The 10,058-nt window shown below is 39.2% G+C and overlaps 1 long non-coding RNA gene across 1 annotated transcript in view; it reads left to right on the top strand.

Annotated features, from left to right (window-relative positions):
* Positions 1–3,122: 3,122 nt before the first annotated feature.
* Positions 3,123–10,058, top strand: part of LOC310895713 — a 9,450-nt gene continuing 2,514 nt past the window's right edge. Inside the window, exons 1-2 of the long non-coding RNA XR_014580884.1 lie at positions 3,123–4,459; positions 4,609–4,929. This is a non-coding gene — a long non-coding RNA (uncharacterized lncRNA). The remainder of the gene's footprint in view (positions 4,460–4,608; positions 4,930–10,058) is intronic.

The following is a 10,058-nucleotide window of genomic DNA, read 5'->3' as shown; positions in this document are numbered from 1 at the left end:
AGTAGTGGCATGCAAATAGCTGACTTTGGGAAAGTAAAGCTTATTATGTTAAATGAATTTCTTTCTTTATTTAAGGTAAGGGCACAAATGCAGTGCCCCACTACCACGAGTGATGTGACAGACTGGGGGAAATCACACTTTTCAGCATGACTGGAGCGAAAGAGTTGTGCCACACCCTGCGGAAAAAAGTCCCATTTCTGCTCATGGTGTCTCCTCTTGGTGCATGTGCTGGTGACTACTTCTGTTACTATGCGGGGTGTGTGTCGAAAATTCCTCAAGTATTGCAACACACACCCCCAGGCGGCCAGCATATGATGTATTTGCAGTTCCTGTCACAAAATTTTATCATACCTTGAGTACACTTGTAAAACACAAATGTTCTTCCTCCTTCTGTGGCTTCTGTAAATATTTTTTCTCAAACATATAATTCCATACTTTCTTTGTTCCTCATATTAGCTTTTTTCTGTTCTCTCTCTCTCTCTTTTTTTTTTTTTCTGTTCTCTCTCTCTCTCTCTCTTTTTTTTTTTTTTTTTAACTGCCTTTCCATTTAAGGACTCAGCCTGTTGCTGTCGCAGAGATTGCCCACGAGGTGTCACAGTGGTACTGCCAATACGGGCACATCAGCCCATGCTTGGTGGCTTTTTAACCTCGACCCGTTTTTACCATATACAAATAGAAGCTCAGCCAAAAGTAGCAGCAGAATCCACCTTGACCGATGTCAGATACTTCTGCTTGGGTCTCAGTTCTGATCCGTAAAATGAGCCCTGAGTCATTCTTTGTGCCAAACTCCCTTTGTAAACAGTGGTTTAGGAGTTTAGATGTAGGCTTGTATACCAGGAAAACAAACAAACAAACAAAAACCCCACCAACCTTAGCATAGGTTCATTCATGCATATATATTTGAAAAGCTGATCTGAATTTTTTGGCTAATATATAAATGTTTGGCTATGATAGTTTTAAATAACTAGAATAGTTAATCACTGTAATTTCTAAAATTAGCTGTAGTTTTGGAGATAAATTTTGTCTTTATGAAAAATGTTATGATGTCCACAGAATAGGTGGAAGTCTGGCATAAACTATTTCATTTTGCCATATTTTATATAAACTAGATTGCAGGGAACTTTTCCCTCTGTTGGGAGTAAGAAAATGTTATTTGCGAAAATTTTTTCTATCCACCTACAGAGAGTGAGTGCTATCTACAAATGAGGTCAAGATTAATCAGATAGTCAGTAATCATTAGCCAGCTGTATATGCTATAGCATGTATTATATCAAAACATACTAGTATTTGAGTCATCGAGCCTGAGGGCATGGTACCATGGCTATCAGGACAGCTGATAGCATACAGATTGTTCCTATTCTGCGTTTGCCACATATCTTGCGCACTTTTCTTTGTTGTCATATTGATGTTTCTCTCTTGTCCAGTTCTTCTGCAGTTGAATCCTTTAATACTTTGTTAATATGTATTTTATAGATTACTGTTTCTTTTCCTTTTATCTGCTAGAAGCACATGAGTAAAATGATTAGAATTTTCAGGGAAATAAAATCAGTGTCCTACATCTTAATAGAAAAATCCACATATGTTGTTTGAAAGTATGAATAGGGCTTGTGAGAAAGCAAAGGGGTAAAGAGACCATCTGGGTTTTCAGTTGCTGTACTCTGTGCTTCAGAAAATTGAGGCCCTTTAATTAAAGAAGCTGCAAGAATTATTTCTTTTTTCTTTTTTTTTTTTCTTTTCTGTTCTGACAACTGCGTATATTGCCACTAACAACAATACTTATTTTTATATAATCTACCTGCTCCAGGAAACTTTACAGATGCTAATCACTTGCATTTTTGCTTTTGTCTTTTGCATGCTTTATGTGTTACAGCCAGGAATGAAGTGGCCTTGACCCATCCAAGAGCACTCTTTTCCAAGTATGCCGCAAAGCTTTCTGATTTCCTTTGAAATTTCTTTAAGTAAAAGATCAATCAGTTGGTGGCAGCAAACACTAAAAAAAAAAAAGTGTCTTTGAAGTTTGGAGCTGCTCTCAGATGTAGAAACCCAGGCTGGGCAATGCCCACAGATAGGCTCCCATGGCTGGCTAAAGCCCTGGTGAAGCCAACAAAGCTGTGGATAATCACAGTTGTCTCCAAATTCCTCTGAACTGGGGTGTTTGTCTAACTCTTTAAGGATGTTCCCCTCCTCTTCCCTTTCTGCTTTTATCCACTGATTTTATTTATTTATTTTAATCATCTCTCATGTTAGCTAAGATCCAGTGTGGCTTTCTGAGGATTTAGCTTAAGCATAACACCTCTAAATTGCCTTGTCAGCCCTTCACATGCATACTTGGCTCCATCAAAATGAGTGTTTTCATCATGATCTAGAGTGGAGGCTGATGGTAAAATAAAAGAGTGAGTAAAAACCTAACAGCCACAATCAAATAAAACCACACAAATGTTCAGGGCAAAGCCAACTCCACAGCAATTCTGACATATGGGGTGGTTACCTGAGAGCTGGTGACTCTATCTTGCATTTAAGAGGTTCCAATTTTTCCCTGGCAGTGGGCACTGTGAGTTACCCCAAATAGTCCTATTTTGCACAGGAGCTTGCGATGATGCAAAGACTGAAGCAGTGACCAGTCTTGTGAAGCTCTCTGCTGAAAACCTGCTTGGGAGAGTGAGTCACAGCTGTTTAACTTTAAATTTTAAAAATTTTCTTCGATGTAAAATCAAATTAAGTATGAGCACTTTGTACTGAAAGAGAGGGAGTTAATTTTCTCCTGATGCAGAAATGAGAGCTCAGGTTGTCAACAGTGGTTTGATGCCTCTGATTTTGTCTTGCTTTGAAAATTTCTTACCTCTTTAGGTCCTTGTAAACAGAGATATCAAGATTCACCCCCCCCCCCCCCCCGGCTCTGTCTACTTATTTAATTTGTCAAATCTTTGTGTAGAACTTCCATAGCTCAACTAATTACAGCATGAATATTCAGCAGAAGTAATCTCATTTAAGCATTTATTACTTCCAGGTTTGGGATTTAAGGCACATTCACAGTGCATTAGCATGACACCCAGCTCTTGCACTGTGATCCCTTTAGCTTACTTCTTCTGCCATAGGTCAGAGATTGAATTCAATTAGTTTATTTTCTCATGATGTATTTATTAGAAGATAAACTTCTTTGCTTCAGGAGTTGTTTCTACTGTATTTTATACTGAATTTACTTTTACTGTTTTTCCTGGCACATTTCTGACAGAAACGGTGTTTGGACTGATCACTGAAACTTTTTCCCAAATATCTAATGGGAAAATCCCTGACTCTATTTACACATACGCTGTGCTTTTGCCAGAGTGACCTACTTAAGAGACTGTTCCATTTTTATTTTATTTTATTTTTCTCGTAAGGGTGTGGGGAAAGAAGGAGATGATGAAACAACAAGATCAGTTTTTCATTTATCTGTTTTCAGGACCTCTCAGAAGAATAAGCAAAAGGTGTGCGAGTGGCAGTGCTTACATGCTCATTCTGACGTTGTAAAAAAGAAACAAACATTAAGTGATGCAGTGTAACCTTTTGCATTGCACAGGCAATCACATTTCGTCTGATGCTGGTGCCCCTGTTCCAAACTCAGTGACTTGGGCTCGACTAAAGGATCCAGTTTTGATCAAATGGTTGCAAAGTGAATTCACCCATGCTAAAGAATACTCACCTGATAACATGAAGATAATTATCCTCACTATTTTTATCTTCCAGGCACAACCAGAAGGTTTTTAATCTAAATTCATAGAGCTTTAACTCCAAGCATTTTTGTTGTATCTTTCTCATGCTGGGATAATGACATTTGATACTGATGCTTTGTCTCTCTAATGGTCCTATTACTTTTCCTAACCTGAGCATTTAAAACTTCTTAGTCTTCATGGTCCTTTGTTTGGAAAGTTGTAATGGAGCCATATATTTCCTTATGTGTGTTCCTTGAAAATAAGTGCAACAGCATCAAATGTCAAACACCTACACCTGAGAGGAATTAAACAAGTTTCTTTACTCTCAGCCTCTGGGTAGAGTGCTTTAAATTGAGTTGCAGCTTTAAACCAAGTCAAGGCTGCCTAAGTACGCTTGTGGTTTTATCTGAAGCTTATGTGATACTCCCTGTATGCTTCTCTCACCCCTGCTGCTCTTTTAAACAATCCGAGTCGTGTACGTTTGTATGGTTAGTAGCTTTTGTGGGAGTTTCATAAGAGACAAGCTGCTTTTTCCCACTTCTCTGGATATTGGATTATGAAATTTCAGCATTGCAATAATGACCTGGGTGTGTTGGATTGCATTCACCCTTAACGTTTTTTAGCTGAATGAATTCAATTTCTGTAGTCTGTACATGTAAAGAATGTTTCTGCATTCTTACTCTCATTTTGGTGTACTGGAGTCTTCTCCAGAGTCCTCAGTGTCCTTTTCACCATGTGAAGCAATCCGTGGCTGGTGCCGTCCGCAGGTATTGAGTAACTTCCCTTCTCTGCACCTCTGAAAATCACGAGATCTTGTTAGTTGTTACCCCTGTTCTCCTGTACTGCGAGTCCGCCGTGAACCATTTGAGCATGGTTCATAGCCCTTCCTAACAGCCCCTTTGGGAATTGTTTTCAGGCAGTGCTTTCCAGGGTACCTCTCCTTGTGTCTGAAGCACTGGCATGCCTTCATTGTTCCTGCGCAGTGACCTTCTGTAGGACTGGGTTTGATGGCACCGGGCCTAAAACCCACGATTCATCAACTCTCTTCTGTGTGTATCCGTCCTCATCGCTCATAAGGATTTCCTCAGCAATGATTTTGTGTTTTATATGACGTGCTGTAAAAAAAAAAAGGTGGACCTGCAACTAATTCCTGAGAAGCTCCCTAGAAACCACCCTATCTGGTGGAGTTCTCCATCTGAATTTACCAGCACAGGTGACAAAAACTGCAGTCCTGCAGGTAATCTGCTAACTGTTTTCACAATGTTATCAATCATTTTTTATACTTTTTTTTTTTTGTGAAACTATGTCAAAGCTTAGAGTATCTACAGCGACTGCTAATATTTTTAGTTTTTTAATTTTTATTATTATTATTTTTTTAACATTAAAAATTAGTGGTTGGGAATACCTTGAAACTTTCATTGTCCTTATCAAGATACTTTAGTATATGGCTGTATTTCCATGTGTGCAGTAGGACCAGATATGATTTATATTTCTCCATAATTATATATAAAATCACACTTTTCACAAAACCTGAGTGATATAAAATCACAAAACCTGAGTTTCTTCTTTCTGAGGGGTAAAATATATGTTCTATACATAACCACTATTCTGGACACTTCAGGTAAGGCATGAAAATCATAAATTGTGATGCCTGAATTCTACCACTAAAACCAAAACCAGTCTATGTCTGTAAACATGTAATATATATAGATGTGAGGGTAAGCGGCTGTCAAAATTATTTGCCAAAAGTTGTGGTGAGTTTTCTGATGTTTAAATCAAGTTCAGCAATTGCTCAGAATACCTTTAGTTTGGGAGTTTTCAGCCGGTTTTAATGGATTACCTGCCAGCAATAACAAATGGAAACTAGGATAAAACTGCCTGTTGTCAGGAAGCTTAAACTTTACAGTAATCTGCTTTACTGTTGGAAAATTTGTAGGGGTCTGTAAACTGAAAAATATGAGAACTCCTGATAATTCAGAGAGGAATTAATTCAGGCAGTGTTTATAGCCCATGTTCTGCAGGAAGAGAGAATAGCTGATCACAAGGTTGCCTTCTGGCTCTCTAATCTGCAAAGCTCCTCGTAATTAGAGAACTACCCTCTGCTTTAGGAAACCTGTGTCCAATTCCTCTCCTTGCCTCTGACTTCCCATGTGATTTTGTGTTTGTCACTGACATAGGGATCATTAAAGAAACTTGGGATATGTCTGTGATGACAGTAGGGTGTGAATTTAATAATCTGCTACTTTGTAAAAGACAGGGAAGTCGAGTTTGCCAGGAAACATGGTGTTTGTCTGGTTGTTTGAAGAAGAGATGCTAGAAGGCATTCAGTGGGGTATTCAGTGATCCTTAGGTGTCTGGTACTGTCCCAATAGTCAGGGTAGACCTGCATAAGTCCCTTGATCTCTCTCAGATTTTTGTGGCTGGACAGAAGGTATCTGTGAGGCCCTGGCACCATCGGGTACCTTCAATTATTGTATTTATTCATCTCGACAAAGCTAAGAAGGCTTGATAGTAAAACAAGACCAAAGTTTCTGCAGTGGGACTTAACGTTTGACCTTTAGACCAATCCAATTAAGGATGGGATTTGGTTTCCAGTCTCTGCTTATGGGATTGGAAAACAAAAGCTACAGGCAAAACAAACAAACTGTAATCCTATATGCATTTAACATAATTTCCTCTAATTACTTCTGCACCCATCCTCCCTGATAGCCTCAGCCAGCTCTGAGGGATAGGGGTGCCGGGTCTGTCCTGTCCTGGGGCTCCTGCAGCTCTGGTTCATTGCTAGCCAAGCGGGGAGGGGGACACTGCTCTGTCCTCTCCCTCCCTCCCTCCCTCCATATTCTAATCATTTCTTTACTTTCTTTCCATATGCTTTTCTCCAGAATGATTCTTTGAAAATACTTCCTTTCCTCTATGGCCGCACTTGGCCATAGATCATTTGTCCCAAACATACTCGTTTTGGGACGTCCTGTTTTGGTCTAACATTATTCAACCACTTGTGTGAAGCTTTTCTTAGATGAAATCTGAGTAACTGTGAAGAGAAGCAAGCACAGCGAAGGGGCTGCATTTGAATGAATCCTGAATTATGTGCCAAAGTGAATGTGGAAACCAAAACAGAGATAGGACTAGAGGATGTGTGTGAAGATATATGGACAAAAAATACCACTTCTGTTTTGCAGTGTTTGGAGAAATTAGCTAGGTTTCATTCAATTCTCTGAGCTCTGTGAAAGTTCTCTCAAGGCTCTGCGGTGTATGTTTTTCTAACACTGATGTTCCTTATAAGAAATCAATATGTCTAGGATCTAGTCATGTCAGAGCTAATATTTATGTCAATTGTGGATTCCCAGATTCAGGAACATCAAATTAAGGCAATATGCAACAATAAGAGAGACGCTATTTTTCTTATCACAATGCTATCTAAAAAATCTTGAGAAATGCCAACTTTCTCCAGGGAGCCAAGCATTCAGGTTAACATCAGGGAGATGCAATTGGAGATCTGCAACAGAAGCACGCATAATGCAGGGGAAAGGAAGAGTCTCTATAGAAAGAAAAGCTTTCTCTGTAGGAAAGAAAATCTTTCACAGTCTGTGGAAGAGATGCCATATTTAGGCTATTACTAAATAGAAAACACCAAAGATTTATTAAATATGTTAATCATAGTACAGAAGAGCAGCAAAGTGTAGGTTACACAGTTCCTGTTAGCATTCGTACCATTGACCAGTTCATTATTTGGAGTAGTGGATCAAAAAGGCTCACCAGTGTTTGAGACGAGAGAGGCTCTTCTAAAATCTCCTGTCTGTTAGCAGGTAACAAAACCCCCCCAAACCTGACATGCATGAAAAAAAGGGGCTTTCTGGACTGGATCACGAACAGTCAAATCTTGGAGTGAGATTAACTTAGATAAGGCAGCAAAGGCTGGCAGAAGGATGCAGAGCAAATAAAAATTGCAGACCTCAGGTCTCATGGTGCAGTGTGGTGGAACTAAAGAGAATTGCTCGGGTTCCTGTGGTTCAAGATCCAGCAATATCAGTGGTGTCAGCTGCATCCCCCTGGGGCCAGTGTGTGTCTGACATCCCATTACTGTCTTCAGACTTAAGTAAATCTAATTAATTAAAATACTTTCTTTTTGCTAATAAGTGCATTTTGGGGGTTGAAATGGATATTGAAACAAAAAGTTGAAGTTACATTGGTGACATTATGCTGTATGTAGATGTCTAAAAGTCACAATATACCTAAGCATTCTGCATCAAAACAAATCTTGCACAATGAAATCCAAGTTCAGCTATCACAACAATATCCATGTGGCTATTTGTTTAAAAAGCTGCGGTTTATATTTTCTAAATGTTGACTGTCATTTAGAAGTAGAGTTGAGAGTCAATGATTTATTCCTGCAGGAATTCTTATGTCCATATGCACTTAAAGGCTCTTCTTTTCTTCTGGGAACCATATAGAAAACACCCTTTCTAAATTTTATTCCACAGTCTTCTAATGTCCTTTCTAACCAGGCTTTGTAAGTAAAAATAAACAAATAAGATACGGAGAGCTCAGCCAAAAAAATGTACGCAGGATGCTAACACTTTTCTTAACATTTGCTATTGTTTTCAAAATACCGGCATTGAATTATTTTAGTTTAGCTATTATGTAAAAAGTGCTAAAGAGATGTTTCTCTACAATGTTCAAGGAATAAGTATGTAAATTTATGAAGTAAATGCTCTCCAGATGCCTAAGAATAAGAGGACACGAAATCCCTCACTTAGACTGGAAAAACAAGTGCTGCTGGAGATCTGACCTATTATTATCTACTGAAGTCAACAAAAAGCCCACTGCTGCCTTCAAACGAGAGGGCTTTGGATGGGCTCCTGAGAGCTGCCTCATGCGCCCAGGCAAACAAATAGCATTGTCTGCTTGGTTTGTACACAGCAGGTATTGGCATTTTATTCTTGGAGTAAACAGCAAATTGCAAATTGTACCTCACGGCTTGGCGTTTTCTGTAAACCTGGGTCTAGGTTTTGGCTTCACAAATCAGCCTGCTATCAGTCCTTGAAGAAGTCCTTTTGTCTTTCCTGTGTGAGCTGCAGCTCTGTGCCCATCTGAGACTGACTTAGCAGCGAGTGAACTTGCAGGTGGTGTTCAGTCGGGCCACGGTTACTTTGCCCTGATTGCCAGTGAGGGTAAAGCAGGCCTGACTTGGGCTCTCCTCTTAACACAGGGCACTCAGAAATACAAAGGACCATACTCTCTGATAGGAAAGGAGGCAGAGCCTTGGCAGTGTTTGTATTTCATAGACCATGGCTTTCAAATGGGTGTTATTCACCATGGCTGTTGCAATTTAAACTCCAGCCCACAGGTTCAGCTGTGAGAGAGAGAAAAGGGCATTTTTTAGATCTGCATAGGCAGAAACCCTGATTGTAAATCCTCTAACAAGTAATCATAAAAGCAAACTGTGTATCTTGGAACTGTTACCGTTCTTCGTAACACAAATCTGGAGTAATTCTGTAACACAGAGCAGAATATGGCCCCACAATGACAAGTCTACATATTCATTCAGGCTACGAATTTTCTTCTCTCTCTCCCTTTCTCTTCTACCTACACACACACGCAAACACACTCTCTTTCTCTTTTTCTGTCTTTTAAAATTTCTCTCTCTGCTTCTGTCTCCTCATTTTCAGGGAGCTGTAAAGAGGTGTTACAGGTATTCGCACAACCTCTTCAGGCCCTTAGAATGCATACACGATCCCTTCTGCAGTAAACAGTTCACTAAGATTAACATAGAAAATCTTTGAAGGAAGCTTGAAATGGAGTACTTCTCCATCATTTGACAGGTCTAGGAAAACTTCTGTAATGATACAAACACACATCAACATACATATATCATCTTATGTCATGTAGAGTATGAAGCATGCACAAGTAAGTGCTGCTTAGTACGAGCACTTGGTGCCAGAATTATTTACAAGAAACCTGGCTCCATCAACTGCTGATACAAGAGACTCCTTCACCATTGTTTCAGGGACTAAGGACATGTTCTTTTTGGGCCAGAGGATGAGCTGAATAAGGGTGTAGGTCCAGAACTAAAAATAGTTCCATTGTTGAGAATTTGTTTGAGAAGTATCATTCATGTATATGTATATATATGTAAATATATATATATAATTTTATTGATAAGGCTTGTTTGAAAGTATAGTTAGCTATACTGTCATGCTAGCTAGTATACTACTTAGCATGCTCATACCTTCATATTTGTATTTATCCTCTCAGTGGACTGGGATGAGAACAACACAGAGAGAAAAGATAGCAAGCAATTCTTGCCCTATAGAAACAAGCTTTTCTTTACTCTCCAATGTGAAGAAGGCTGTCAAATTTTCAGTT

The sequence above is a fragment of the Anser anser genome (genome assembly GCF_964211835.1).
Source record: "Anser anser genome assembly, chromosome: 2".
In the NCBI taxonomy this organism is placed as follows: Eukaryota; Metazoa; Chordata; class Aves; order Anseriformes; family Anatidae; genus Anser; species Anser anser.
The sequence above is the reverse complement of the archived record's forward strand: the minus strand, read 5'-3'. Positions and strand labels throughout refer to the sequence as shown.